Here is a 7,815-nt window from a genome sequence, read left to right on the forward strand (position 1 = left end):
AACTGAGCTGTGATGTCACAGGGAATGTTGTTTGGCAAACAAGGAACAGCAGTGTCAGGAAGTGACATCATGGACATGATCAGATTACCTGTTTAATCTGTAATCTGCGGATTTAGCGGTGAGAGCATGTCCTCCGCCTCACTGTGTTTCTGCAGATGATGGTTAAAGCCACGAACGCTGACCTCATATGTTTATGCTCATTCTGTGGTCTGGTTCTCACAGACTAGATCCCAACCCTGTTCTCTTCACTGCAAATTATCATTAGTAAGAACACTGCACTGACTGAGGGATGATGTAGTGATGTTTCTTCAGTGAAGATGTAGATGGTTAAATGTTCTCATGTCACAGCAGCATGAAAGCTCCCACTACTTTTTAATGGTCTTCCCAGTTTGACTTGGCTCTTGTGTTGCTGCTTCTTATCTTACTCTCGAGCCTGTAGATGAGTTTAGTCCATCAATCTTTCTTCAGAGAACATCACAGACGTCACTAAATGTCAACAGCACAGACAGATTCATCTCGATAACAGATATTATTGGCAGGAGTTCAGCTTGTGGATGCAGCTGTCGAATCATCAGCAGACAAACAAACCGTAGAAAAGTGGGAGCAGAACAGACAGAGTATTAATGTGACATAAGGCTGGGAGACACGTGTTACGTAAGTCTGTAAAAGCTTTTCTCTGGAAACCAACACACAGCCAGCAGCTCCCAAATCCTGACTAAAAACTGGCACATCTCAAGTCCCTTAACTGTCTCCACGATCCACAATCTGCACTGAGGTCCAAAGCTCCAGACTGGTTGATTTTGTGTCATTTATTTTAAATATTTGCAAACACTGAGCGTCAGGTTATCGTCAACAGGTGGTAAAGTTACAGTTTACAAGTGGAGTCAACATTTTAGTCTCTTGCTGTGAACAGGATTTAGTTGATCCATGTGTTAACTGGCACTAAACATCCTGCAGATCAGATCCTTCACTGAGCTGGTCCTCAAACTAAATCTCAACTATTGTAATTCTGACCCAGTCCTAAAGTTCGTCTGGATTCAAATCAGACTTAATTCAAACAGTTTGAGCTTCACACTGTGGGAACTTTGCCTCAGTTTATTTCTACAGCCCAACATCAGAAATCTGTCTCTTTACAGCCCTCGACCACTGGGGAATATGGAGCAAAGAGGTGACGTGAAAGTCGAAGCCAAGCAAAGAAGGGGCGGGATTAAACCAGGTTTGCTGCAGCAGGTAAAGGGGGGCGTGATGATTTCAGTGCAGGTGAACCGCGCCACCTGCTGATTTGCTGCAGGAGCTGCGCATATGACCGAGCCCCAGTGAGACGTTGACCGCACGGTCCGAGCTGTGTCGGTAAAATATGAGTCAGTGAACGCGACGTGACCTTTGTCCTTGCTCAACTATGTGATCACGTGTGCACGTGCACAGGAAAACCCGTGGAAGGAGAGACGTCGTGTACCTGAACTTGGAAAAACACCACGTGTCGTTCAGTTAAGCACCTGGGCCACATTCTTACGTCAAGTTTTTATAAATTCAGACTTTTGCGGGAGAAGTGGCCACGAACTATTCATGCTCCATTTGTGCTCAAACGTAACTCGGGCACGACGTGTCCCATCTCCTCCCATTCAGACTCTTGACCGAGCAAAGCAGCTTCCACTCAGGAGGAGACGAGGCGATGGAGCCTGAAGGCCGCACACCGGGTCTGAAGCTCCAGCTACTGCATCACGACACAATTTACCTGGTACCCACAGGTGAGAAGGCACCGCGTCCAGGTCTGAGGTCTGAGGCACCAGCTGAAGCGTGAAGATGGGCCCTAAGTCCTGCTCCTCTTCCCTGAGGATGTTTGGGTTTCACTGCTCCATTTAAGATTAAAGCAAACGACGGCCTGAATTGAAGTAAGTCACATTACAACTATATTATAGAGCTGTTTCAGTGATCAGACAAGGTCAGGAGGCATTTTCTGTTAATTCACCCATAAAGTGTCAAAGGTCAACACACAAGCACATGTGTGCATGTTAGTGTGTGCACTAGAAAGATGGATGGAGGCATAAAAAGTTTTTTCTCTGCTTGTCTAGGAAAACATTATTGATTCCTGTTCCTCTCTGCAACCAGCAAACATTTCACTTTAACAAACAGTTTCCAGTTAATTTGACATGGACTGTTTATTAATGGACTCATGGTTGCAGCAGCAGCATTTTCAAACCAATAGTGTTTTGCAGACATCACAAGCTCAGGGAGCAGCTTCCTCCAGTTTAAAATTCATCTTGTTGAATTTTTGCCACCTGTCAGGAGCAGTGATGTGTGTAAACCGAGGAGGCCAAGCCCTTTGTTGTCAACAGGTGAAGTTTACCTGTGCTCTTGTTTGCTTGGATCATCTGGGTTTTGAAGCTCAGTGACTGACGTGCATGTTTAGGGTGTAAACCTTTCTGTTGCTAACACTTTACGAGGCCTGTGACAAGAAGACTACACTCCAGTTTCTGATGGATTACATGGTTGTGTTTATTGATTGTATTTATTGATTAGCTTTTTGAAAAATTCCGTGATTCATTAACCACTGCCTGTTTCTGTGAGAAGCTTGACCTCATTTCCTTCAGGTTTTACTTTGTGCCCAGAGCAGTAATAAGTGTACTGTAGTACAGAGCAGGGATAGATGCTAATACGTTTATACTTGGGCCACTGAGGCCATAGAGTTGGTGGCCTAAATATAAATGTGTGTAAAACCAATACAGAAAAGTAAATTTAATGCTGCATAACAGAGCCTTCCTTAACTGTGACAGTTCAATAAATGACGACCTTTACAGAAGGAAAATACGTACCGTCAATGTATTAAAACTGAACTTCTACCCCACCACCTAAAGAATTTTTTTATTTTATTTTATTTTGTAAATTTGCTATTTCACCTATATTAGAAGAGGAATAGAATTACCACAACATGCTCCACGTATCCCAACTAGTGTAGATGAATAGTATAAAATTATCTCTGAGGACCCACATGATCCAGAAACAGCGTCGCAAACTTCTGTGGGCATCCTCACCAACCAGGAGACCCACACAATAGGGAGGGTCTGGTGGTCGCCCCCCAGAAAAATCTGAGTTTCAAAGTCATTTCCCTCATTCTGCTGACTTTAAAATATTGAAAATAACAAATAATGCACTGCAACAGCAGGTTTTATGAAAAATGCTTTTAATTCTCAGTGAATACAGATAATACAAAATAATTTGCCTCTTTAGCAAGATCTCTGATATAAAAATGAAAGTTTATCAGTTTTCATTTCTCATTTTATTTCATGGGCCATATTGAACCCTGTTCACTCAAGTAGACCAGTAACGCTGTTGCAAAAAATAATAATAAATAAAAACATAAAATAAATAAATAGCCAAGATGTAAAAGAAGAATCTGAAAACACAATTAACCATCATCCATTTGTCAAACCGATGATGAGCAGCCTGAGTGCAGTGTCAGCTCTGTCAGTCTAATGAGCGGATGTCAGAGGGTTACATTGAATGGAGAAAGTATTTTACAGCAGTTAATAATTTTAATTCATCATTATATGTTATCTGGGCATGTGAACTGGCTGGTTTTGGTCATGTTAGCCTCCTGTTTCAAGTCCTGTTTTTGTGCTTCTCTTGTATGGGCTGTGTTAGAAATTTGACTTAGTAAACCTGTACTTTACTGCGATCATGCTGTAGTGCAGAGTACTGCGATCATGCTGTAGTGCAGAGTACTGCAGAGTATTGCGGTCATGCTGTAGTGCAGAGTACTGCGATCATGTTGTGGTGCAGAGCACTGCGATCATGCTGTAGTGCAGAGTACTGCAGAGTATTGCGGTCACGCTGTAGTGCAGAGCACTGCGATCATGCTGTAGTGCAGAGTACTGCAGAGTATTGCGGTCATGCTGTAGTGCAGAGTACTGCAGAGTATTGCGGTCATGCTGTAGTGCAGAGTACTGCAGAGTATTGCGGTCACGCTGTAGTGCAGAGCACTGCGATCATGCTGTAGTGCAGAGTACTGCAGAGTATTGCGGTCATGCTGTAGTGCAGAGTACTGCAGAGTATTGCGGTCATGCTGTAGTGCAGAGTACTGCAGAGTATTGCGGTCATGCTGTAGTGCAGAGTACTGCAGAGTATTGCGGTCATGCTGTAGTGCAGAGTACTGCGATCATGTTGTGGTGCAGAGCACTGCGATCATGCTGTAGTGCAGAGTACTGCAGAGTATTGCGGTCATTCTGTAGTGCAGAGTCCTGCGATCATGCTGTACTGCAGAGTACTGCAGAGTACTGCGATCATGCTGTACTGCAGAGTACTGCAGAGTACTGCGATCATGCTGTACTGCAGAGTACTGCGATCATGCTGTAGTGCAGAGTACTGCAGAGTATTGCGGTCATGCTGTAGTGCAGAGTACTGCGATCATGTTGTGGTGCAGAGTACTGCAGAGTATTGCGATCATGCTGTAGTGCAGAGTACTGCAGAGTATTGCGGTCATGCTGTAGTACTGTGGGACTGTGTGTTTCCTCTTGAGTTTGGTGCTGTAAAATCACTGCTGCAGAACATGAGCAGATTGTTGGCTCACCAGGATTAAGCTTCACACTGGATGCAAACCTCTTAGATTAGCAGGATTTCAGTGAAAATAGGATTTTAGAAATATTCAATTAAAATAGAAAGAGAAAATTTTTATTTGAAGAAGAGACAGCGATGCAGAAGCTCATTACGCTGACAAATCCTCAGCCTGTGATACCACATGAACATTATTTAATAAATATCATTATTTACTGGGTCACATGAAGGCAGATACAAGAATTGAAGTGGTGGATCATTCTTGTTATTGGTTCTGTTGAGTTGATGAATTCCGTCATAAAGTGGAAATAAAGTTTCTAGAGTTTTATGCTTCCCTTATTCTATTTACCTTCGGTCAGATGGAGGGTTATGGTGTGTTTATGCAGAAGACGTTTCAATCATCCATCTCATGCACATCTGATAGATGTTTCTGTTTTAATCAACCCAAAAGCCCACACAGGCCACATAATGGGCAGATTTTACTCGCACTGTATGTGGTTGCATGGCGAAAGGAGCAGTGGTGGTGGAAATAGGAAGTCCCCTGTAGACTACGCCGTCTTATTTTGGCTCACTCCATAGTTTGGCCTAGGCGGTCTCAAACACCTGCGAAGGTCTGGCTTAGACTGTGGCCTTGAAAGGAAGCAGCCCCTGAATTGACACACTATTGTGTGACTGCCAACATGCTGCTGACATTCTGCCTAACATTCTCATAATGTGCTGCTAACATGCTAATAATCTACTGCTACTTGTAATTTGGTGCTAACATCCTGCTAACAAGTACTGTTAATATGGGGCTAACATGGCACTGTGCTTCTGAGTAGCTGCTTTCACTACACCTGATGTGCAGACACATTAAATGAGGAGGAGATGGAGGTTTAGCAAAGATGCAGTGCTGTTTTCAGAACCAGAATTGGGTTTATTGACATGTATGTTGGACACACAAGGAATTTGACTCTGGTACAGTGGCTCAGTGTGCTTTTCACAATGGTTCACACAATATGTATGTAGGATAATTAAATAGAGTTAGGGGAAATAGAATAGGAATACAAATAGAATTGGAAATCGGTCAGGTCCAGAGAGTAGCAGAGCACTGAGTGAGTGTTGTATATTTACAGCTGTTATTTGCAGTTATTGCATCAGCATTGGAGGGCTCCACTGAGTCCACTGAAGTCATTTTCACCGTTTTGAGGTTGTTAAGATCCAGGGCCAGCTGGGTTAGGGTTAGGGTTAGGTAAGCTCACGCCTGTACGCAGACTCGTCACCATCTTGAATGAGACCGATGACCAACAGTGTTACGTCCTTCAGGTCGGTCAACACCAGTTTCTCAAAGGCCTTGATGACCACAGATGTCAGGGCGACAGGTCTGTAGTCATTCAGTCCAGTGATGAAGGGCTTCTTGGTAATCGGGATAATTTACTGTGACCTCCAACCTTTGACCGTCTGTTGAGGTTGACTGATATGTGTTTTCCATGGCTGATGTCTATTTTTAGAAATCAGTGCAGCCGATGGCCAATTTCTGATGCTGATTTAGTTGCGCCAGTTTCCTTTGATGGGGTATTCACATTCTCTGTATAAAAGTCAGGGGGGGTCTGGGGTTAGGGTTAGTTAATAATAGGTAATTATTGATCAATATTATGTTTTAAGGGTGCTTAGAGAAAATTCAGGTGTGTTGAGCAGCCCTAAAAAGGCTCTATAATCACCCCTGCTAAAGGTAACATTTCATATCTAATTGAATATATATGGCTTTGAAAAATAAGGATTTAAACTGTGCTGTTTTCTCCCTTTTCACTGTCCCAAAGTGAGCTGGCCTTCACTTGTCCACATCCACTGAGTACTGGTAGAAAGGCCATTTGATTGACACAGGGAGCATCGTCACCCAGGTCCTACAACACTGGGCAGCCCACAGATGCGACTGCCTGTTAATTGGCCATCGGCCGATACCAATTATGTTAAAAATGGCAATAATCGGCCCAATTAATTGGGCAACTGATTGCTTGATCGCCCTCTAACCATCGGTATATAAAGTGCTTTTATGTCGCAGTAACTGAAATGTAAACCCAGAGACCGCTGTCCTTCAAATCCACTGGAGCAGAAAGACAAGACTGTCAGCAAATCACATCGCATTATACACGCAGTAACACACACACACACACACACACTGATATATTTAGAATGGTCTGCTGGGGAGGGGGACCACAGGGGACGGTGACATTACCTGTCCAGTTGACGTGGAGTAGAGCTGTTAGTCAGTAAAAGGAAGGAGGAGACAGGAATCATGTTGACGAGATGAGGTCAGTTCAGACTGGTTACACTTCCTTTGAATAACAAACAGTACTCAGACATGAAGGCAAATTATCTGGTTAATTTACCTGCTCACACACTGAAGTTTTAATTTATCCTGTTATCATTTTTGTGAGAAGCATTCTAACCATGAGTCATTGTTCAAAAAGAGCACCCCAACTTTACCCAAATAGTAGTCTGGACTGCCCCCTCAGCAAAACCCTTTTATTTTGTATTTATTTAACCAGGTGCTCACATTAACACACTGACTCTCTGATTCTCAATAGACCTCAACCTGCTGAGGATAAATCGTGGCCACACAGTAACTTTCTGCAGAGTACTGTGATTACAGTGTAATGCAGAGTACTGTAATCGTGCCGTAATGTGGAGTACTGCAATCGTGCCGTAATGTGGAGTACTGCGATTACGCTGTAGCACAGAGTACTGTAATCGTGCCGTAATGTGGAGTACTGCAATCGTGCCGTAATGTGGAGTACTGCGATTACGCTGTAGCACAGAGTACTGTAATCGTGCCGTAATGTGGAGTACTGCAATCGTGCCGTAATGTGGAGTACTGCGATTACGCTGTAGCACAGAGTACTGTAATCGTGCCGTAATGTGGAGTACAGCGATTACGCTGTAGCACAGAGTACTGTAATCGTATCTCAATGTGGTCAGATGGGTTGTCAACCTGTTCAGGTAAGCAACTGTGACAGGCTGAGACAGACATCAGAAACGTCCACACCTTCTGATTTAAAAAAAAAAACAAAAAAAAACAAAAAAACGACCAAAGAAAAATACACCATACCAAAGAGTTGATAGAGAACATGTTTATTTCTGTTTGACTGTAACAGACACAGGCTCACGGAGAGACTGTTTGTTGTTTGTTTACATTAGAAGCTGTCAAGCCCGTGAAAAGATACTGCGTGTCACAGGTTGTCTGTCCGCCTCTGTTCTGTGGTGATAAGGCAGCACTGATGTCAC

The 7,815-nt window shown here is 43.4% G+C and overlaps 1 protein-coding gene across 4 annotated transcripts in view; it reads left to right on the top strand.

Annotated features, from left to right (window-relative positions):
• The first annotated feature begins 1,437 nt into the window (after positions 1-1,437).
• Positions 1,438-7,815, top strand: part of tcerg1l (transcription elongation regulator 1 like) — a 45,793-nt gene continuing 39,415 nt past the window's right edge. For all 4 annotated transcript variants that reach the window (XM_026315639.1, XM_026315641.1, XM_026315640.1 and 1 more), the window contains exon 1: positions 1,438-1,892. The gene's annotated coding sequence lies outside the window, so the exon portion shown is untranslated. The remainder of the gene's footprint in view (positions 1,893-7,815) is intronic.

This window comes from Mastacembelus armatus, chromosome 19, assembly GCF_900324485.2.
Source record: "Mastacembelus armatus chromosome 19, fMasArm1.2, whole genome shotgun sequence".
Lineage (NCBI taxonomy): Eukaryota > Metazoa > Chordata > Actinopteri > Synbranchiformes > Mastacembelidae > Mastacembelus > Mastacembelus armatus.